The 22955-nt window shown below is 39.3% G+C and overlaps 1 protein-coding gene across 3 annotated transcripts in view; it reads left to right on the top strand.

The window, feature by feature from the left end:
- Positions 1 to 22955, top strand: part of CREB5 (cAMP responsive element binding protein 5) — a 257956-nt gene that overhangs the window by 1633 nt on the left and 233368 nt on the right. The gene's annotated exons all lie outside the window — the stretch shown is intronic.

Below are 22955 nucleotides of genomic sequence, written 5' to 3'. Positions count from 1 at the left end.
TTCCATAAGGGTATGGTTTATTTTCAGTGTAAAAGTGTACAGTGGTGAAAGTCCCCGCTCAGTGTTTTGTAACTTTCATGTGGTGAATGAGGTTGTCGGTATCAAAAGCTGGAAATTCTTAATAAAAAATGGCTAAACTCCTTATTTGTGACTCCTTTATCCTAAAGGGAGCTGTACAGGTCGCAAAGCACTAGGGAAAAGTGTGATTAATGATCAGTGATTAGTGATAAGTGATTAGTGGTTTTATTCAAACTGTTACCTCTGACCAGAAGCACACATCAGAGGATTAACAGGCTCTTTAGATAAATGCTCATTAGTGAAAGGGGGAAAGCAAAGATAATAGGCGTGAACACAGGGACAACTTTCTAGGAAAATCATTCCTGTCTCTGGCATAATAAGCTCTATTAGCAGAAAGGCTCTTTAATTTAAAAGTTGCTTTTATCTTGTAAATCAAAGATAGATGTAGAAGTTTGCTGCGCTATTATAGCCTAGATTTTCCCATATCCACTAGATGTGGATTATGTCAGTATTGATATTTTATTAAAAAACAAAACAAAACAAAAAAAAACTCCAACCCACACCACAATTGAATCTGTAAGAAATGGAACATTCCCAAGGGCTAAAGCCCTGCATCCCGAGGCATCTGCTCCCAAAGCCTGCTGCTGGCAGCTAACTAGATGGCGCAGTCCTGTTGTGTGCGAATATGCACTCCTGGGTTATGAACTTAGCGTGTAGCAGCTTGCTAGGTGTCCTTCAACACTTGCAACAAAGTTGATTCTGTGCTGGGTTGGAGGCTAGACAGTGCTGTGAGTTTGTAGTCACATTTTCCACTTCAGTTAATCTAGGGAGTTAAAGGCTGCTGGAAAAATTAGTATCATTTACTGAAAGAGATGGTGAGAGAAAGAAGAAGAGAATGAGAGAGGGGCAAATAGCTACAGCCCGGGACATAACTCTTGATTGCACTGTTTAGTACTGCTTAAATGAAGTACAGTTCTGATGGCCCTAATTAATGAAGCCTGAAAGCTCTTGGGAGTTTTTTTTCCCCCAGCTATCACTGACGAAGTGAGTCTTTTATTTTTTTTTTAATAAGTCACTAAAAAGAAGGAACAGTTGGTGTGGCGGTTGAACAAAACAACTTGGGCCTGACTGTGCTTTACAGATTGTGGTAAGGAGCCTGTTTTTAAGATAACTAACCAGGGATTTTTCATTACTCTTAATTATACATGGCTTGGGAAGAACTGGTATCTACTGCTGTCGATAGACTTGGGGGTTTCCGTTGTCCCATGAGCTTGCATGGGATTTATGTTTGGTTTCAACTGTGGAGATCATCAAAGTTTCAAAACTTTAAAAGAAACACTTGAGTGAAACAGGAAATAGAAATAATGAACTTATGGCATGAAAAAGAAAGGGCTGTAGTCTCCTATTGTTACATCTTTCATGGGAGACTCTTAGGAATAGTTGGGCTAATGCTTAAAATCAAAAAGTTTTGTAATAGCATATAAAAAAAAGCAATAAGCGCTGTCTGCCAGTCTTGAATATTGGATGGCACTTTTCCAGGATTTAAAATTGCAATATTTTAAAAAGTTTACACATTTAGAACAAGTGGAAACCTTTTCCGCCTTCCAAAACACCCATTTATAGTTCAGCTTCAATTTATCACACTCCACTTCTGCTAGTTTAACCCAGGGAATCTAAGGGGAAAGAAACCATGTATGTACATTTAAAGAAAAGATAGAAGCGAGATTGTACATGTAATTTTATTTATATCACCACTTAGCAGAATGACTTACACAGATAAAGAGTAATAGGTGCTTTTTAAATTTGTTATCCACTTCCTCATGCTGGGAATCTAAAATGTGCTGAAATCACACTTATCCTGTTCACTGCTGAGGAATCATCTGTAAGAGATCGTTGCTGCGAGAGCTAGAGTTCACACTGGAGTTGATAAGAGAGAGGTAATCTCCCAGTGCCGTCAGAAGGCAGCTTTTACATACTAAACCTTTCAACTTTGTGTGGGCAGAATCTCTCTGAGCTCAGTAAGTCTTGCAGCATGATTTGAAACTGGGTTATTAACTTGTCTCCTTGTGGCCCCCTCCAAAAACCTGTCTCTGTGCCCCTAATCAGGGTATGAGGATCTTAACTATTAGAAGAATTCTTGCATGATTGTTGTTGCTTTTAAAACAATTTCTTTAGTCAAGGACTTCTCCTCTACTCTTTGTCATCCCGTGTCTCTAATTTCTGCCATTAGTTAACTTTCTGGATTTCCTATAAACCTGTTGCTTTGAGGGTTTATACCTATGCTTATGCATTATTAGCGGTCTTTCAAGCTTAATTTTAATTCCAGTGACCGTCTTTCTTATAAACTCTTTATCATGAGAAAGCTATTTCAGGACACGATTTTGCAATAAAAGAAAAGCAAAACTGTTTTTACTTCAAACATTTAAAAATCATTATTAAGGACCATGTGATTTATTATAGGAACAAACTGGTTTTTTTTCTCAAGGCCCGTGAACACTGATTTTTCTTGTAACTCATTGCAGGAATACTCTACTCAGTAGACGCAGTTGCTGGAAAAGCAGATGTATAAAGCAACAAGTCTTTCAGTTCTGCGTCACGGGTCTAGGTGATTCTTTTGCTTTGATTCTGTTTTGGTTATCTTATGCTAATCAAATTAATAGGCAGACATATATAACTATGCCAGCCTTTTGGGCCTTATCTTTCATATGTAATCTCTCATTGATACAAATTCATAGGAGCCCTAGTGGAAATATTTAAAATGCTTTGTGATTCTGTCAGTTGTAAGTACTAACTTCAGGGTCGATCAGAGAGCTTAGTATGTCACTCTGCAATATCTCAAAACAATTTCTGTTGATTTGCCCTCTCTCTATGCTGCAAGCTATTCAACCCGTTTCACCCCCTCCATCCTTCCCCCCTTATTGTTTGGTAAATTATCTCAGCAAATTATAATTCTCCAGAACTTTTAGGGCTCTAACCTTAAAAAACAACTTTTAGGGCTTTTGAATTTCTCTGCCTTGAGAAATGATCAAAGTTGATCACAAATTTAAAGCAACAGTTTGGAATAAGAACTATGAAAATATATTTTTTCCTCTCACCAAACATTATATTACTATGCTAATTTACAATTCTGAAGGTGTAGTATTCTCTAACACAGACCAAACAGTGATCTCAGACAATATGTTATCATGCTGTTTTTTAAGTTTAGCTGTGTTATAGCAGTACGTACAGAAATTAGCTTCTGTAGACTTGACATGTAAAAACAAAATCCTGTTATGGAAATACTTTTTTGTTTTGGTTACACGTACAATCAAATAAATTATTTAAATAGTCTCAGGTATACATAACAAGTACAACATTACATACTTTAAATAATTGTTTTGGATATGTGATGAAAGAACTTGTTGAAGCAGATAAGCTCTTGTGTCTTTTTACTTCCATGGAGCTCTTGTGTTGGTTTGTGCACTGGTTGTTTTGCTCCTGTTATGGCTCAGGTTGATGGGGCAACCCTGAAACTCTAAAATAATACTTGATCTACTATTTTTCACTAAGGTGTTATTTTTGTCTGCAATTAAAATTACCGAGAGTCAGCATTTCTTTACTAGCTGTTGCATGGGAAATGCAGGTGTTATTTGCCCTTAGAGAGTTAAGAAAGGGTTGGTTGCACTGCTTTGTAGGTTTTTAGGTTGTGATATCAAATGCTATTTCATAAACACAAAGAGATTGTTCAAGGATTTTGCTGAAGGCTGTAGGATTTTCAAAGTAAAACATTGAAAGCTTACAACAATTTCCTTAGCTTAAAAGATGTTTTGCTTTTGGTTCTTGTTTCCGTCTTATACTTTTTTGAGAATTTGTTCAAGAAGTCAGTTCCACAGACTACTCCAGAATAAATGCCTTAACACTGTCACCAGCAGTGTTTGTGTAGGTGTGTGGTTTTAATAATCTCTTCCTTTGAGACAGCTCACGTCACTGTCGTGCTGCCCTGCCACGTAAGGTGATTTTAAGGTGTGGGGTGCAGCCCTCCTTGGCCAGAAGGCTCCACTTTGTGAGTGATAAAAATGGCAATGTCTTTAGAAGAAGCCAGAAGGAATGAGATTTGAATTTGATTGAGAAAAAATACTACAAATCCTCTCTTACCTTTGCCAGCTGATTCTGCTTTTCTTTAGCTCTGAATGTTTTCATTGTGCTTACTAGGGTACTGAGACCTCTGCTAGCTCAGGAATTGGGCATGGTTTGATCTCACCTGCAGCTTTTTACCCCGCATAAACTCTACAAATAATTTCTATTGCCTTTTTAACCTTTGCAGTGTTTTCTCAAACAGCTTGCTTTTCTCTCATCTCAACTTCTTTCCTTCCTAAAGGCCTTGTCTTTGGATGACACCATTCAGTGAACATTTCAATGCAGTTGAAATGTCTGGTCTCAATCTCAGTGTGTTTGTGTATTTTAATGTTTTCTGTCCAGGGATGTTCTGAGTTCAAACTAGTCATCCTTAAATACACTGCCTAAAGTTAATACAGAGATGTGTAATTAATTTGGCCGATCTTTTCTCCTTTAGGGGAAGCTGCCTTTTTTTTCCTGTTTACTTTGTGGGCTTGTGCACTGTTCATTGCCACCTTTTTCTGAGCTGTTGGCAAGTACCCAGAAAGGAATTTTTCTTTTCTGGGAAATTAATCTGGACCAGTGACTCCTAGGTCTAATATCTGATTTTTTTTCCCGGTGGTCTAATGTAAGGACTGCTAGTCAATATGCTCAACACAGGGGGCTCTGTAGCACAATAAACAGAATCTGAGTTTGGATTTGGGATACGTTATATGGAGCAGCTATAACAGTAAGCAATAAATTGAGATATTACTGTGTTGTACTCTATCTCTCTCTCTTTTTCCTTTTCTGTCCTTTAAATCTCTCAGTTCTGGAGTGCTGAAAATACTACCTGTAGAGTAATATTTTGCCTAAGTAAACTCTCCAAGGTATGGATGATGATATTAGTAGGTCATTTGGTCATGCCCTGATGCTGCAAATCAGCTGCCAGTAATTCAGTCATAGCTGAACTAGTTTGCAATCATTCTCAGTCCAAATATACCTCTCACTTAACTTTTAAAAAAACTTTTGTTCAACAGCGATGCTCTGTTACTATGTGCAGAACTTTAAATTATGAATGGCCTCAAGTTGCACCAGAAGAGGTTTAGCTTACATATTAGGAAAAATTCCTTTACCAAAAGGGTTGTCAAGCATTGGAATATGCTGCCCAGGGAAATGGTTGAGTCACCATCCCTGGAGGTTCAGTACAAGATGGGTAGATGTGGCAGTTGGGGACATGGTTTTGTAGCGGTTTTGGCAGTGTTCGGTTAGTGGCTCAACTAAGTGATTTTAAGGGACTTTTCTAACTTAAACAGTTCCATGACTCTTTAAGAGTAAATCATACCTTCATAGGTACTACTCTGAATTAACTTTAGGCAATTGGTTTGGTTACATCTGCTTTTGGTTCTGGTCAAGTCAGTGAATGAGTTTATCATGATTTTTTTTTAGGTGCTCAGCAGGAACTCCAAAGGTGACCGGAGTGTGTGACGGCAAAGAGCTTGGAATTGTGCTTGTCCAGAAATGGCACTGTCTGTGTTAGAAATTTGAGCTTGCCAGTATCTTACTTATAGAAAACTACTTTTCTCAGGATGGTTGTAAAGCACAACCTGAAAAAACTAGAAGCAGAGCAATGGAGTAGAAACAGATCACCAATTGCTTTGTTCAGGACTATGTTTTCCTACCTATTGTTGAACTTCATTACTGAATGAATGCTTTAGGAAGAAGAAATTTTGGTTAAGGGTTTGTGATAATTTTAATCATGGCATCAACTTCATTTGTTGTGACTTAAAAGAAAAAAGCTAATTTTGCTAGTGATGATTTGAGTGGGGTGGAATGGCATTTGCATATCTTTCTTAAAGATTAAAGATATCAGGATCAACATCTATAGAGACCTCCATAATTTTCTAGAGTGCTCAAAATGAAAGAAGAGATTCTGTAGTTTAAAACAAGTTAAAGAATTTTCTTTCTTTTCTTCTATATCCTTAAGTATATCAGTGTAGCACTTAAAAGTTGTTTTACATCTGTTATTAAATAAGGCAAGAATAAATTTCTTTTACTGGATGTGTGACAGAAAAGTTTTTTAAAAAGGCAGTGAGAGAACAGAATGAATGATGTAAAACTTAAACCACCTTCTACAGTTCCTGTACTGCCCTTTCATTCTTCAACGCTAGTAAAGCAGTGCATGGACTCAGGCATAGAAATGGGTTAAATTCAAGTAATTGATGGTTTCTCACAAAAAGTGAGAGGAAGCAATAATTTAACTATTTTGATGAGAATATTTAAAAGACAAACTTCTGTAAATAATTTGCTATGAAGGTAGAAAGGATCAAAAAAGCCATGGGTTTTATGGCTGGGTAAGTAGAATTACATTCTTGTGGATTTAAAAAATATCATAGTAGAGCCTAATTCTCCACTCACCCTGATACAAATCTGGAGCAACTCTATTGAAATCTGTGGAGTTACCAACTGCAATAATACTCATTGAGAAGAAAATTAGATTCACGGGGTCTATTCTGAACATAGCCTATCAGTTGTGTGCTGTGCAAATCCCATTATTGAAGTAATAGCCTTACATGTCACGTTAAGGACGGCTGTTTCCCCAAGATGAACATGTTTGCAGCTCTCCTCATCTTATGGCTACTTTTTAAGGGGGCAGGGGGATATTGAGAATACTTATTTTCTGCTCAATTAATATTCCTTCCGTGCACTCTCCCTCCTCTCACGCGCTTTATGTGTGGGTGCGCAGTCTGCACTCTCCATCATCTATCTGTCTGTGTCTCTTTGACTGTGACAGTCACCACTCTGGCTTCAGGCTTGCACAACGTAGATGAAAAGCCCCACCAAGGTTTTCTGTTAAACATGACAGGATATAATTCTGCTCCTAAGCATGATGTGCGTTTTCACTCTTAACAATGCCGCTGTGAATTGGAAGTAACACCTTAGACTTCAGTTACATTTTATCTTTGGAGGTTTTAGGTTTTCTTTTAGTATTTGAAAAGAAAAAAAGGTGACAGAGGGTGAAAGAAATGAGGAGGCAGTGTGGCTCGGCAGTTTTAATAAATTGGAGTATTTGTCTGCAGCACTGGAAAACAACACCCAGGCCACTCAGGCATCTCACATAGCTCCCAAGCTGGCCTGAGAGTGGGAACAAAGTCTTTGAGAAATGGGGGAAAAATATCATCACTGGCTGAGCCGCTCTGATTTTGTTTTTTAAACAGCAATAAACAGGGAATTTCGAGTAAAAAAAAGCACATTGTAAAGAGTGATAAATAGACAGTGTCCCGTGTACAACCCACACTTTGCCCAGCCCTAATAACGTACACTTATTTTTTTTCCAGTTTTCTTCATTTGGCCCAGCATATGTGGGGTCACCTTGTTTCTTTTGAAACTGGTATAAATTGATTGACTTCTCTGAAACTGTGTGAAGTGAGGGTATGGCCCATGGTTGATTATTAATGGCACACAAAGGGCAACTTCACTGTATATTCTTTTGTGAGAGGCTATAACAAATATTTTTAGGCCCTATAACCACCCTGGTGTGCAAAGTCTCTGGATCCTTAACAATCCAGAGGTTAATTTATAAAAAAAGAAAAAAATTAAACAAACCCACAACTATTATTTCATTGCCAAACATTTTTAAAAAGCACTATTTATGTAGGCCCTATATAAGCACACATTGTTTTATGTTCCTTCTGCTGGCTTTGCGTTTGACTAAACCATTATTCTCGGAGCACTGCTGTGCTGAGATCATCAGTGATGATGGTGTGAAAACAAACAAGTTTTAGCATGAGAAGTCACTATATAATTTGACAGTGAGGTTGTCAGCACCAAAACATCTACATTCATTTCATCTTTAGTCAAAATAAAAATCAGATGGCTAATGGCAAAAAATGCATTCTTAGGTGGAAGGGAAGGGGGTTGGATCTAATACTGCAAGGTGCTGTGTCAATCAAAAGTAGGACCAATCTCAATTCCCACTGAGGACAATGGTTGTTGAGGGCACTTGGGGGACTAGTGGCTTTGGGCCCCTTTTCTCCAAAGTTTAGTTAAACTGCTGAGATGAAACATAATTCTTCATTAATTCAAACTGCTAACAAGTTCTTGGGAGTAAAGCCTCTTTGTTAAAGATCAAGATATTCTTCAGCTCTTCAATAGAGAGCTAATAAATATGTGCTCTAATTCTGTAGCCTTTGAGGAGTTCTTCAACATGAAGGGTTCTGCATATACCTTAATGGTACAAAAATCCTGCTTTGGGGAAGAACATCTCTGGCCTCTGTTACATTACACTAAACAGGGAATTTTATTCTTTTGAAAGTGACCTGTAATGTTATCAAGAATGATTTTGTATTCTCTAGTGTTAAGTTAAAAAGCTTTGGGACTAATGAATGCAGCTATGTGTAGTCAAATAGGTGCTGTGAAAAATAAGCTATCAGCTATGTACATGCTCCCCAACATTTTTACTCTGTTCCTCAGCAAAAATGATAGTGGTCTGTTTTTAACAGAAACACTTAAAGTCAATGGATCCCAGAGGAGTCAACCAACTTAATAATACCCTAAAATTTAGGAGTTCCAGATAGTTTATTTTACTGCTATGTGGTGGCCTTACACTTGAACCTCTTACCGGATTATCTAAATTGAGTGGAGCTTGCAGGATACACAAGGAAACATTGAAAAACATTGCTCCCTCTCTAGCAGTCAGGGTGCTACATGTATTTTCTCTCTGGTGCTGTCTGGTTCTATTCAAATTTCCTTGCCAAAAAGTTGCTATTCCAAAATATTGAGACAGCCTATTTCTAGGCTGTCAGTCTTCCAGTTTTCATTTCAGAGTTTTGAGTCAGTGCACTGTCAGCCAAAAGCTTTTCAGCAGGCTTAAAGCTTTTAGGAGCAGAAGGAGCTTAGAAGAAATATTTTCAGCTTTGTAATTAATTCTAACTTAATTTAAAATGAGGACAATAAGAGGCATGATGATGACTGTTTTATCAAGCTAGTCATGAAAATAGATTTGATTTTCTTTAAAAATTTGTGTCAGATAGTTTGAATGTACTGAGGATGCCTTGCAAGCGAGGTGTTGCTGGATATGCAGAGCTCCTTGTTGTATCTCTTCTTTTGAGGAAACAGCCTTCCTTGGGCACGGAAAAATGTGGCATTGGGAGTGCTGCTGAGCCATGGAGCCCTGTGACTGTGGCAGTGGGTTCTACCTTATGCCTCTCCCAACTAATAAAATTGCAGCCACCAGAGTTCAGGTCTTTTCATAAAGCCTGAGCAAGATTTGAAACAAATTTCTCGCTCGGCTCCAGTGCTTAGAAAATCCTGGACAGGGGAATGCCCATGTCTACATTTATAGAGAAGTATGTGCTCATTAGCACCTGGAATGGACAAGTATTGCATGGAGAATGGATTTTGTAAAATATCAATTTGTTTTGTAGCCTGACATCACAGAATTTTAAGAGAAAAACCCGGTCTGCAGTTTGGCAACTGGTTTGTGTGGATAGACTATGTGTACATAGTAAATGATACACAGCAGTAAATTGTGTAGCTTTCTGTTAGGTGAGAAAGAGGTAAAAGCAAGTGGTCCTTGCCATGGAAATAGCAGTTTTGGGAAAGGTTATTTGCAAAAGAGTTAAATGAAAATCCAAACAGGAATACTTTTTTCACCCTTTTATAATTCTGTGGATATCACTTCCCTCACATACCTTGTGCTTTCCTACTAACCATCTTCAAAATATATGTGGATATCCTTTTGGGGCCCACATTAAAATGCCAGTTATTTCTCTACCTAATGACTGACTATCTGTGCTCTCAAGTATGGTGCATGTGAGATGGTCTGAGAAGTGGCAGGGTCCTGACAGAGCCTCTTGTCTCTTGCTAAGCCCCATATTTAGCACAGAGGGGATTTCCTTGCTGCTGTGCAGAGGAGACAGTTGGGTCACGGGGTTTTTTTCTGCACCCCATCCAATCTTAAGTTAAATCAAGCAGCAGTTGCCGGGGGTTAAAGTTGGTGCCCTGTGAGCAGCGTTTGTGGAGGGGAATACATCTGACCTTTGCAGCCAGGCTAGTGACATTTTTTTGAGGGAAAAAAATGCTTATGAAAGACTTTCACACAAAGAAATTTACTGAAAACAATGGAGGCCTGAAAGTATTCATAGTTAAAGATTAAATTTTCTGAGTAGCTTCAGCCAAAATAAAAGGAGAAAATTATGTGAAAAAGTCAAAATGCTCTATTTCAACATTTTTTCAAAATGAGGTACATCATCTTTGAAAATTTTTATTAAGGAAGACATAAGGCACTACGTTTTTCAGAGGTTTTTCTTTGTTTTTGTGATGAATAAAGTCTTTCAGGTTGAAGCAAACACTTTCATGTTTATCTGCCTTCATTTGTCTGCTCTTGGCTTGGGAGGCTGAGGTCTCTTTATCTTTCTTGTCTGAACAATATAGTTCTTTGCTTATAAGACAGGGACAAGCTCCTGGAAGGCTGTGCTGTCTCAGAACTTCAAATAGCTGTGTAGAGGCCTTTTGTTGGCCACAACTCCCAAATATTTCCTAAGACTTGGTCTGGTCTGATCTGACTGGAACAGGGAATATGATTGACTTCCCTGGAAGTTATTGCAAAATCGATGTAACAAACTGATGGTATCAGATAAAGATTGGCTGAAAGAAACCAAGTCTTTGTACAGCACCTTTGCTGAGAGAAAATTTAGGAGAGGCTGTCCTCTACTAAGAATACTGTCAGAAATGTCTTGGACTTTTTTTTAATTAAATCATTGCATAATTGTCAAAATTCAGAAACTGGAGTAATTTTTTTTTTTTAGTTCTGCCACTGGCTTAGGCTTTTAGGGTCTTTTAAAATGTATTTCTTTTTTACGGGAAATGTAGATGATTTAAATGGATTTCTCTTAATGGAAATTATCTGGTGGAAGTTCTGATTAATTTGAATATTCAAGGATGGATTAAAAGGGAGCTGAAGGAACAATTAATGTTTCCAAGGTATGGTGCCTTTTTGTTGTTTTTTTTTTTTTACCTTTGAGCAAATTAATTTTTCATTTTTTATCAGGAGACATTCTAGGATTTGATGAGGAAGAAATTCTGGCTTATTCTAGTTGTGTGGAATTGCTTTTTTTAGATCATGTGTAGTATTTAATCTCCATGTGATGGCTCTTTAACTTGTCTTTTCAAGTGTGTGTTTTGGTGGTTTGATGGTATGTAGAACATTTCCTTCCTGTACTTCAGCATTTCTAACCAAAATCTGAGCATGTTTGAAACCTTAGCTTATTCACACTTCCTAATCATAATCCCCTTGGTTTCCTTGTCAGCACCTTTGTGGTATTTCTCTGGACACCTCTATCTAATATCTCCAGAGGTTATTCTACAGAGTAACCTTTGACAAGATCTATTACTTACTACTTACTGCTTTTAGCAAGGTGAAAAGAGGTCAGTCTCTGTAAAAGGCAGGCATTATTAGAAGACTGCTGTAGAGTCTCTTGGTGGCTTGTCCATCTCTTCTAGCAATACTGCAAATCAGCTCAGGCACCTCCTCTGCAGCACAAAAAAAAAATACATTCATGACTGGGTAGGATCATACGTAGGTAATGCATGTCCTTGGGAAAGTGGCTACTTTGTGCATTACAAAGCTCCAGGTGATTCCTCTGCAAAGATTGTAGCACACTGATGTACACACTGGAATCTGTGAGATTTTTGCTGTCAGCTTCAAGGATTTCAGCCTGTTAGTTTTTGAATGATCCATTTAATTGAAGTTCATGGCCAATGCTAATGCCGTTTGCTGCTGCAAGAGTTGAATTGATAACTTGGTTACCCCTCCGTCAGAGTTCAGGATCTTCTAAATGAAGGTTGGTGTTGTCTATTTCTTTAGCCAAATAAAGATGCAAAAATCTTTCTGATTTGAAAAACACAGATTGCAAAATCTCGTTTTGCTAAAAGAGTAACTACAAGATCATTTTGGCTGACAATACAAAATCCCAGAAATTAGACAAAACATATTTTCTTCCAGATTAATTAAAAAGATGACAAATTGTTCAGGAGACTTTAGACAGATCCCAGAAGTATTGAAAATACAATTTAAAATGAATGTCTAGTCAGTTTATCTGCATGCAACTTGTTTTTTCATCGTTTCTGTACACATAAATTCTACAAGAGCTGCTGGTGTGCCTTTCATATGCAAATAGATATAATACAGGGAAAAATGCCCTCTATCTGAGGTTTAACAATAAATCATGAAGGTTTTTCCTCTCATCCCCAAACACTGAAACCCAGACTAACTTGTTGCTAACATGGCTTTCACTTTCTGTCCATAGTCTACCAATTTAAGCACATGCTTAATTAAGACAGTGACTGAAATGCTCTGTCTTGGAGTAGAATTTAAATTTGATTTACCAAATGGGAGTACTCATTGCCACATGACTATTGTATGTATATGGCCTGGGCAGCTGGGCCTAAGCTCTTTGCAAAAATTAGGCATGATAACTGTCTGAGAATATTTAAAAATAAATAGGAAGTGCAGGGTATAAATGTGAAATATGTATTACTTCTTTTGCTTCAAATAAGAAAATGAATAAAAAAGAGAAATAATGCTTTTTTTTTTCCCCAGTGATCATGCAGAGGTTAAAATATAAGTGAGACCAAGAGGTTGTAAGGCAACTGAATGCATCAACACAGCAGAGCAGGAGAAGTATATAAAAATCCTTAATAACAGAGAGGTGGAAGAGCTTGCAGAGAATTTCCTGGTCTGTTTTTGGAGTGAGAAATGTAAAGACTCTCTAGTGAGAATGTTGGAGGCAGGAGGTGGCACAGAATCAGCGTAGGACTAGCTAATAATGGGTGAAATCTGCTTCTTTCTCAAGGCCTTTGGGTTTTGTGGAGGCTCTGAAAAAAGCCATGAAGGCATGCTCCACAGGTGGAACCCTTCCCTGCTAGAAACTGGTGACCTTTTACAGTAAATTAAGTCTCAGGACAAATTTAGTACTTTGTGCATTGTAAGTTCCAGCCACCAAAGTAAGGTGCTGTCAGAACAGAAGGTAATTGCTGCTCTATTTTCACCAAGATATGGTAACTCACAATTTGCAGATAACATCTGACATATATTCTGTCTGAAAAGCTTGTATATGTGCTTCTTTGTTTATTTTATTTCTCCCTCCAGACCACAAAAACACTACTGCTCATCAGTGGAAAACCTTGCACTGACTGAAGGGGGAATTCCATGTACAATTGCCCCCCCGCCCCAAAAAAAAAAGGAAAAAAAAAGGAAAAAAAAAAAGAGCAGAGCCTATAGTGAGGGAGAAAAAAGGGTGAAAAAAGTCTTTCTGCTTCTTCTCATCTGTTTCCATGCTTCCTTTTACTCAAGATTTTCAAATATTATCAATGTTAGAAACTCTGGATGCCCCATTTTTGTTGGACTAATGCTATAAACTGGATTTGCATGGATTTTACAGTCTGCTTCAGACAAGAAAAAAAGCCTCTGCATGATGGCCTAACCATCATTAAAATCAAACTCCTCCTGGTCAGTTCCCTGAACCGAGTGGTAGGCGGCACCCAGCTTTGCTACAGCCCTGGAATTTGATATCTGGGCCTGATGAGGTACCAAACACCCTAATTAACTGTAAAACACTGTGAAGTTGTAAATACAGAGAGCGTAAGTAGCTGCAGTGGAAGGTAAAGGCCAAAGAAATTTAGAGTTCAAAGAAAAGAAGGAAAAGACTCAATGAATCCTTGCATATGTGATGACTGAGAAGATTGATTCCCTTGATGGTTAACTTTTGTTTGTGCAGAACTTGGGGAAAATTTTGACCAATCTAAATGCATTTTAGGTTTAGTTTAGGGTACCTGCGTGGTGGTCAGCTTTAGGCAAATGAAATTACAGCTACAGATCTGTTAACTGTGGAGAAACTCACAGCTTTCTACCTCTCCACCACATGTACCTATAATGAGTTCAAAAAAAGGCATTTCTTTACAAAATATTTGCTTTCACTTCAAGTGAAAGTTGGAAATGGGAGGTCTGTTTGGTCTAGCTGGGTGCCTGCTTGTCCCCATGGGTATGGCTTTTCCAAGTGATGGCTGAGCTCAGTTTGAATTAGCTGGAGCAGAAATCTGGGACCTTCAGGGACCTGAGGCTCTGCATCAACAGTTTGGGATGTGTTAGCTCTTGCTACTCAAACAACTGTTTCCTGATTAGGAGGATGCATCTGTTCTCCCTTCACTGGTACCTGTTGGATAGGGGGAAAGGTACATCCCTTGGCCTGCTTGTCCTTGTAACTCTCAGTACGTGGTCTGCCTGGGACAAGCTGTTCCACATAAATCAGGGAATTCCCCCAACTCTAGGGTCATCAAAATTACATCTAAACCTGGTGTCTTGCAGTGTTCCTAACAGAAAACACCAGCTTATCTGAGCAGAAAGTGTGTTTGCAAATTTTGAGAGGTATTCAGAGGTGGCAGGAGTCGTGTTAGGTGGATGAATATTCTTTCTCCATAAGCTGGACCACATTTGGAAGATGGGATGTTGCTTTCTGGCAGACTGTGCTCAAGAGAGGACCAGCTCTGTGCTCCTCAAGCAGTGTTTTCTGGTGGCCTCTTGTGCTCTGTCTCTTAAGGCTGCTGAAAAAAATCTTGGAGGAAACAGCCCCAGGTGAATTGGAAGAAGGGTGAAAGTGAGGAAATGTGATATTTCCCAATCATGATGTTCTCAGCCCCTCCCATGTCTCCAGGATAAAGTTCATTTGCCATTAGATAAGGTAGGTTTTCTTATCATGAAAGAATACTTCAGGAAAACTTTGGCTTTTATTTCAAAGCAAAGGGAAAATGCGAATACAGATCAATCAGAAAGTCAGTGAAGGTGTTTTGTGTCAAAAGACAAGTTCTTTTTTTGGCTGTAAACATTGTTACACTATTTACAATATAATACTGTTTATACTTCTAACTTTTTGCCCATTAGAACAAATTTACTTTCAAGATGATTAAAAGCTTTTAATTTTAAAACATTCTCTTTACCTGGTTGTGTAGTGATTGTGATTTCTTTGGGAATAAATTTTTGAGGTTAGGTGATATTGCTGTGCCAGCTGGATGGAAGACCTTGCAGTAAATCGGTCTGGTATTAAATCAGATTGCTGCTGTTTCTGCCATTGAGCTGGGGTTCTGCTCTAAGATGCTTGTAATTTCTGCATTTCCAAAGGCTTGGAAAAATACTCTCATGAGAAACTAAACATAGTGGGTAATGAAGGCTAAAATTGTTTATGTTAATCACATCAATTGGAAAATGATCTTCACTCAGCAACTCTTCTACCAGCAAATGAAGACAGCCAATGAGAACATTGGTGTTGGGGATCAGTTTTACTTTCCAGTGACTTCTAGTGGGCTCTTGGTCTGCCTCAAAACAATGTGTGCATCTTCTCTTCTTCTGTAAGGGCTTCTCTTCTCAGTTAAACGGTTTGTGTAACAAGCCATTAGTATGTATATGCTGCATTTTGTATATGCTGCAATTTGTTGCAGTTTATCCAGCAGAACTCCGAGTTTGTGGTCTGTGCTACCTGGGCTTTTGAAGGGTGACTGCAGGCTGTGCACATCTGCCTGCACCTCAGTGGTGCCTCTTCACATCATTAAACATGGTTTTATGGTTACCTTTCATAGGTATCTTTAGAAAAAAATTCGAAAACCTGGGGGAACTTCTCGCATACTTTTCTAAAGAGTAGGAAGGAAGAAAATCACAGCACCTCCCAAGGAAAGTACGAGCGGGCTTTTGTCAGCGTTTAATGCTGTGCAAGCGCCCCTCGCACAAGCAGAGATGTTCAGCTGCGGCTGGGGTAGCCGGCTCGGCGCTGAACGTCGGCCGGCATGCCGGTGCCGGATTCCCGGGCCCTCTCCCTGCGCCCGGTCGCCAGCAGAGGCTGCTGCCAGCCCGCGCCTGGCGCCGGGAAGGGGCGGGAATCACCGGCCCCGCCCGGGCAGCGGCTCCGGCCGCACCGTGCCCGCGGCCGGGGACCGGGAGCTCTGGGATGGGCGGATGGATGGATGGATGGATGGATGGATGGATGGATGGATGGATGGATGGATGGATGGATGGATGGATGGATGGATGGGCGGGCTCACCCACGGTGTGAGCCACGGGTACACACACACAAAAACTGAACCACGAAGTTTCAGAGACTAAGGTTTCCTGCTGTGAAAACACTCTCTTAACAAAGCCCTATGAAATGGGGCTTATAAAGGGGGCTGTTGAGTTTGCGTTAAGAACTCGGGGCATTTTTCTCCTCTGTACATTTTCAATCCATTCAACCTTTGCTTTCTGCAGCAATATTTTGTTTAAAGCAGACTCTCATCTCTCAGTTTGTTTCATGTGTTCAAGCATTTGCTAACTCAAGGGACTCAACATCAGATGTACGTAAATCTCTCTGAAGAGCAGGGAAACTATACAGAGAACTGACTTTTTGCAGGATCAAGACTAAAAGGCAACAAATTAGTGTGTTTCTGCTTTGGAGCATTAAAAATGCTGTTAATGTTAGCAGGGATCCCAATATTTTTGTGACAATATGCTACTCTTTAAAAAAACCCGAGCATGATAGGTGTCAGTGACTATTTTCTATGGACAAATGGGAGTTCTGTTTTTTGTTGTTGTTGTTGGTTTTTTTTTTTTTTAAATTTTTTTTTAAATTTTTTTCCCCCCAGGAGTGCATGGAGTTTAATCAGCAAGATTTAGATCTTGGGCTTGTTCTCTCAGCATAGTAGTAAATCATTCCTAAATCTTAAGGAGATGTGCCACAAATTCTACTGACTTTCAATGTAAGCCTTCACATCCAACAGCATTGATTTAAGGATTGGTCTCTTGCCTTTTGAGAATATACCATCTGCTTAAATTGTGTTTACTTGTATGGCAGAAGTCAGGATTTTCCTGGTGAATTATAGAAAAATGATAGCCTGACTTAGTCTGTAAGTGACACCTGTTTAGGAATAATTTGTTAATTGCTACTTCGAGGCTGATTCTTGTGTTCATCAACTGAATAGGTTTAGTTAATATCACATACTAATTTACTGAATAGCTACTCAGTCTAATGCAACACTAATAACATGTAATTACCTGCTGCGGTTACTCCAGTCTCCTTGCAGGGCTCAGCTCTGGGGAGAGAGAATTACGTGGGATAGAGAGGAGGTCATATTCTCTACTGGTGTAAAGTCACATTATTCACTCATGTCAAGAGATTGCAGTTTGTAAATCTGCCACCCACTTACTTGGTTTTGGGAGCCTTTCTCTGAAGGAGCCCTGCTGAGGTACAGTCCTGCTTCCTGCAAAGAGGGCTGCCAGACTGCAGTGCTGGTGTTTGCATAACTGCTCTTCTGAAGCATGCAACACCTTCATTTTAGTCCACTTGCAGTCCTAACTGCTAGCCCATGTTGAAAATTACAGAAAATTTTTCCTAGTGAAACAAAGCATGTTTAATACTTTTTGTGAATTGTGCATATCTTCCTTCTATGCCTGGTTTGCACATGAGATTTATATCTGACATTCTAGCAGACTATATATATAATATGCATTAATATACTTTTGGTATTTTTTTTTTTTACTTAGGGTGCATGTAAAATTGTTAACTGTGAATGTGGAACTTCAAAGTGAAGCTGGGCACATTAATGAAAATTGAAGGTGCTCTGTTGGGTGTACACTGCTCTTACTGTTGTTAGTTGGAAATGCAAGTGCTCAGTCAGTGAGGAAGTTTGCTTCAGACATATGTACTGCTGCTGCAGGCTGGATTTTGGTCTATGAGAGTCTTTGTATAATTGTAGTGAGATCTTTTATTGGTGAATATTTAGTCGCTTTGCTCAGTATTTTGTCACAGTGTGTACCATACACGCCAGTAGCACAGGCACTGCAAAGTGATATGGTTTAGTGCAGGACTTAAATTGTATTCCAGTAATGCACAGGAAAATGTATCAGTCACTTTATTACAGGAAATAGATTTGTTTACATAAAAAAGTATGTGAGCAAATATATACCAACAAGTACAGTATGTGCAGTACATACAGGGGAGTAACAATTGCAGCAATGGTTGATTTTGCACTTGCTTCTGGGTCTATGATGGTTATGCATTTGGCTACAACAAGGAAAACTACGAGGTAAAACGTTTTGTTTTATAGCTCTTCCTTTCTATGCAAAAGGTACTACTGGGAAACTGGAGAGGGACCCCTGCTGAAAAAGTACAGTGGCCACAACAGAACAAGTGGGCATTTCATGCACAATATTGTGGGCATTAGCATGAGTGGACATCATGTTGCAAAGAGAAGATGCCTTTAGTGAGACAATTATTTACAGGGGTACTGCAGCTTTGGCTATCTCTAAATCCAGGTGCACATAATGCATATGCATAAGCTGTAGTCACCTGGGGGGTCTCACCAGTGAGTTTGGCTTATTTTGTTTATCTGGGGGAGCCTGGGTTGTTGCTCACTCATGACTGGTGAGTGAGCTTGGGAGTGCACTACTGAGATTTGTCTAGTCCATCTTAGCAACTAGGTATTTCTCAATTTGACATACTTTATATTTTTTTAATGTTTAATTTTTTTAAAAAAATGTTTTAATTTATCTACCTTTGCCTGTTTTCACTATCTGGACTTCGACTTGCAGGCTCCCCACCACCTCCACTCCCTGTGCAAGGCTGGATTTTAACTGAGTACGAGCGTCACATTGCTGATGCATATCAAATCTGGAATGACGGTCAAATACTCTACCCACTTGTGTCTGGGTGTTTCTTGGGGGTCTTGGATTTCTTAGGATTTAGGATTGAGTCCCCATGTCCAAAGCAGGAAGTCGCATACCTTTTTTATTTCAGCTTAACAGTTTTCTGCCTCCTATTCTGTTGTGTTTAGGAATAACTCAGACTGGTTCTTACAGTCTTGAAATGCCTCTTCCTTAACATCTTCTATAGTGACAGCAACACTAATACACAAGTCTCTTCTCATGTCTGGTCCAGTTTACAGTAGGCAAGCCCTTGGTGCTTGTATTTGCTAGCCAATAGATGTGGCACTGTTCCAGACCTACTTTTATCGTCTTCAACTAAGACGCCCTGAATATATCATGATAATATTACTTCAGCTGGTGCTAATGGATTTTGACCTCTTTGCTCTGCCTTTTTTCTCAGCAATTTTGAATTGGGGTAGAGCAGGTACAGCCTCTGATTATTTTTTTTTGTTTTATTTTGCTAGGATGGCTGATCTATTTTTTGCTAGTTTCTACAGGTACAGTGCTTTTTTGCAGGGTTGCTGGATTCAGTAGCTCTCCCAAAGCATAACACCCCACTTGCATTTTAGTGGTTTTTGTTGTTTGTTTGTTTGTTTTGGTTTGGGTTTTTTTTGGGGGGGGAGGTGTTTCATTTATTTATTTATTTATTTATTTATTTTTGCTTGGCTGTACCTTGTTTTCTAGATGTTCTTGTCTTTGAAACCTAACCTGTGTCTTCAGCCAGAGGACTGCATGACCCACAGTGACTATTCATTCCCAGGGTATTAGATGAAGGAGTTGTGGTGTTGTATTGCATTCAAATCAGTGTCTTGCTCTGCCCCGTTGCCCAGCGGTGGGTGGTACTCCTATGAGTCATCTGCTATAAATGCCAAATGATAGCATCTTTTGCTTCATGATGTTCTTGTTGGCAGCTTTGTGCATCACCAGCACTTGGTCACATTTTTCCTGTTTAATATTGCTGCTCATCCCAATTGTGATCATGTTGCATCTGGCTCCACAGCCCAGCTGCAACCTAGCTAGTTTTTTTAATCCAGGAGCACATTTGCAGATACAGCTGATGCTTTTGTATAGTATTTGTACACAGGAGCCTTTTCTTAAGTTACGAGTCCTATATTCTCCTCCTAGAGTGAATTTTTCTGTTCTCAATCACTGCCCATACAACTACATTAGCTACTCACTCACCCCCTTCCTCAGGATTACTATGGCATTAGTATATAAAGCAGTTCTCTTTCCCAGAGTTGTCCATAGTTTGTGTATTTTTTTTTCTTTCAGCCTTTTCTGATGCTTTCCAGATCCTGTGCACAGGAGCCGAGTGCCAGCAATCTCAGTCTCTATTCTGCCTTCTAAATTCTTCAGACGTGTCTCTATGTACTTAATCTTCACTAGAACTTCCCATTGTTTTGATCTTCTCCCTGTGTAATTCAGTTGCCTGTGTTCTTTTCAGGTACTTACCCGGGGTTAAATTCGTTTTCTTCTATTGATAGTTCTACAAATGCTCTTGCCATAAGTAATGGTTTTTATCTATCTAAACTTGAAGTGGGTGGCTGCATTCTTCATTCTCTAATGCAAGCATCTATTCCTTATTCACGTCTAAGGGCATCAGGCTGAATTTTTTTCCTACAGTATCTTTTTATTTGAGGTCACAGAACTCACTGTAACTGATTTGTACTCCACAATATTTCCAGAATTTTAAACATAATCTTACTCACTTTTTGTCTATTTGCCCCCAAAACTATTCACTGTTAGACTGGGCGAGTGATGGGACAATGCAGTAGAGCTTTTTAAAGTTGGCACAAATTCAGGTCGTTCTCCTAATACTTTGGAATGTGTTTTATATGAAAATTTTAACTTTTTTTGTAGTCTGAGTCCCTTCATGTTGCCAGTACTTTCTGTTTCTGAAAGGTATGTGGGTCTTTTTTTTTAACTTTCTGGCTATCCCAGTAAGCTGGTTGCTGTCATGTTTTTGGTATGTTGGGCACTGATTATTGATGCTGGAGGATTCTGTTCTGAAAGTGAAACTTTTCAAAACTAAAAGCTAGCCTGCTACTTCTGTAATTGCAAAATGCACTTGCAAAATGCTTTTACAGAATACCTCTCTAACTTTCTGAACTTGTGGGCAGTGTTAGTGAAGTCAGTGGGCACCAGCTGTTCTTCCTCCTCTGGGCCACAGCTGCAGGGGGGTACCTGACACACTGGGTACACCTGGATGGCCCGGTGCAGGGATGCTGCAGGGATTTAGGGCAGGGCAGTCCAAGTCTGTCTGACTCATGGTGGACCACGCTCATGCAGCCCTGAGTGTGACAGAGCTACTCAGGTGTCACTAGAATATATTTTCTGGCACTTTGAGTCCTACGTGGGTAAATTTCATACAACACAAACTAGTCTGCCTTGGTCTCACGATAATAGACTGAGCAGAAGAGCAGTGCTTGAACCACCAGCCCAACCCCAGAGCCTCACAGGCTCCATGTAACACCAGGTACTGCTTTTCTCCGTTGGGAGCACAATTGTTAATCCACTGGGTCTGGAAAACCACCTATAGATAATTGAGAGCTGAGAGTGCTGGTGTGTGCTGAAACTTAAGAATGCGGTTGAGAGCTTTGATGAATCAGGGCACTGATGATTACCCAAGGCTCAAACCAGTAGGGAACTGGAACCGGGATTCCTGGGACTTCAGTGGGAACATGGAGAAAACAAAGAAATAAACCAGATTTTAAATCTGAATTACAGAAGTGGGTGTGGTAATCCTGCAACTGTCTCACTCTAGTGTTAACTTGGGAACACCAAACTCTTCTTTCCTGCAAATTTGTATTTCCTTCAATTTTAACTTTTAAACCTGTCTCATTCTTAATCTATTCTAAACACAATACTTCGTGGTCCATCATATCTTGTTTTAATTTGTTCTGATACTGATGTTTTCTCTCCCCTGATGTTCCTTTGCTCACGCACCCTGTCAGTAGAACAGAGAAAATACCACCTCTGCACCTTCTAATGTTAAAAGTTTGTGGTAATGTTAAAAGGTGTCAGTTGGCCCCATGCAGCCCCTCACAGTCCATCAACAGAGAGGAGAACTGGAAGGGTAAAAGTAAAAAAAACCCTAATGAATTGGGATAAAGATGACTTAATAGGAAAAGAAAAAGCTGCACACACAAAGAAAGCAAACCAGGGAATTCAGTCACTACTTCCTATGAGCAGGCAGTTATTCAGCCATCTTCAGGAGAGCAGGGCCCCATCAAACATAATGGTGACTTGGGAAGACAAACATCATCACTCAGAATGTTCTCCCCTTCCTTCTTCTTCCCCCAGCTTTATACACTGAGCATGGCATCATTTGGGATGGAATATCTCTTGGGTCTGCTGGGATCAGCTGTCCTGTTTGTGTCCCCTCCTAACTTCTTCGACACCCCCAGCCGCCTTCCTTGGTGGGGTGGTGTGAGGAGCAGGAAAAGTCTTGACTGCATCAGCACTGTTCAGCAGTAACTAAAATATTCCTTCTATTATCAACACTTTTTCCAGAGCAAATCCAAAACAAAGCCTGATACCAGCTAATATGAATAAAATTAACCCTAACCCAGCCAAATCCAGCACAAAGTTTATTTATGCTAAGCTCTTTAAAACTGAAGAGTTGTTGTTGTTGTTATTATTATTATTATTACAGCATTTTACTGTGAATCTCCTAAAATGTTTTAACTATTCCAAATTATTTTCAAACTTTCATTTATCCTGCCTTTGCCAAATCTTGAGACTCTAGATTCAGAGCCAATAACATCACTGTTAGTCAGAATTTGGTTGGAATGGGGATCTCTTTCATCCCTTCACCATGGCTTTGAACTTGAAAGGTGTTTGCTCCTTTTCTGAGCATAATTTCAAACACATTCATGCCAAAAGGAGAACAAATAATTAGCTAAAAACAAGTGATCATAGTATATCTTTAAGAAGTCATTATGTTAAGTGTCCTTGAGGGACTTCCCTTTGGATTTTGTGTAACTTATTTTTTCAATAATAATAATAAAAAAAGTTTCTGTTGGCTCAAAAGCCCCCTCACTGATTATGAAAGGGTTGGTATTGCACTTGTAGTAAATTTAGTTTTTGGTTTGTTTTTATTTTTTGTTTGTTTTATTTTGTTTTGTTTGGTTGGTTC

Source organism: Chamaea fasciata, unplaced genomic scaffold (assembly GCF_029207755.1).
Source record: "Chamaea fasciata isolate MVZ Bird 193981 ecotype frontalis unplaced genomic scaffold, bChaFas1.0.hap1 SCAF_1, whole genome shotgun sequence".
Taxonomy (NCBI): Eukaryota; Metazoa; Chordata; class Aves; order Passeriformes; family Sylviidae; genus Chamaea; species Chamaea fasciata.
The sequence above is the reverse complement of the archived record's forward strand: the minus strand, read 5'-3'. Positions and strand labels throughout refer to the sequence as shown.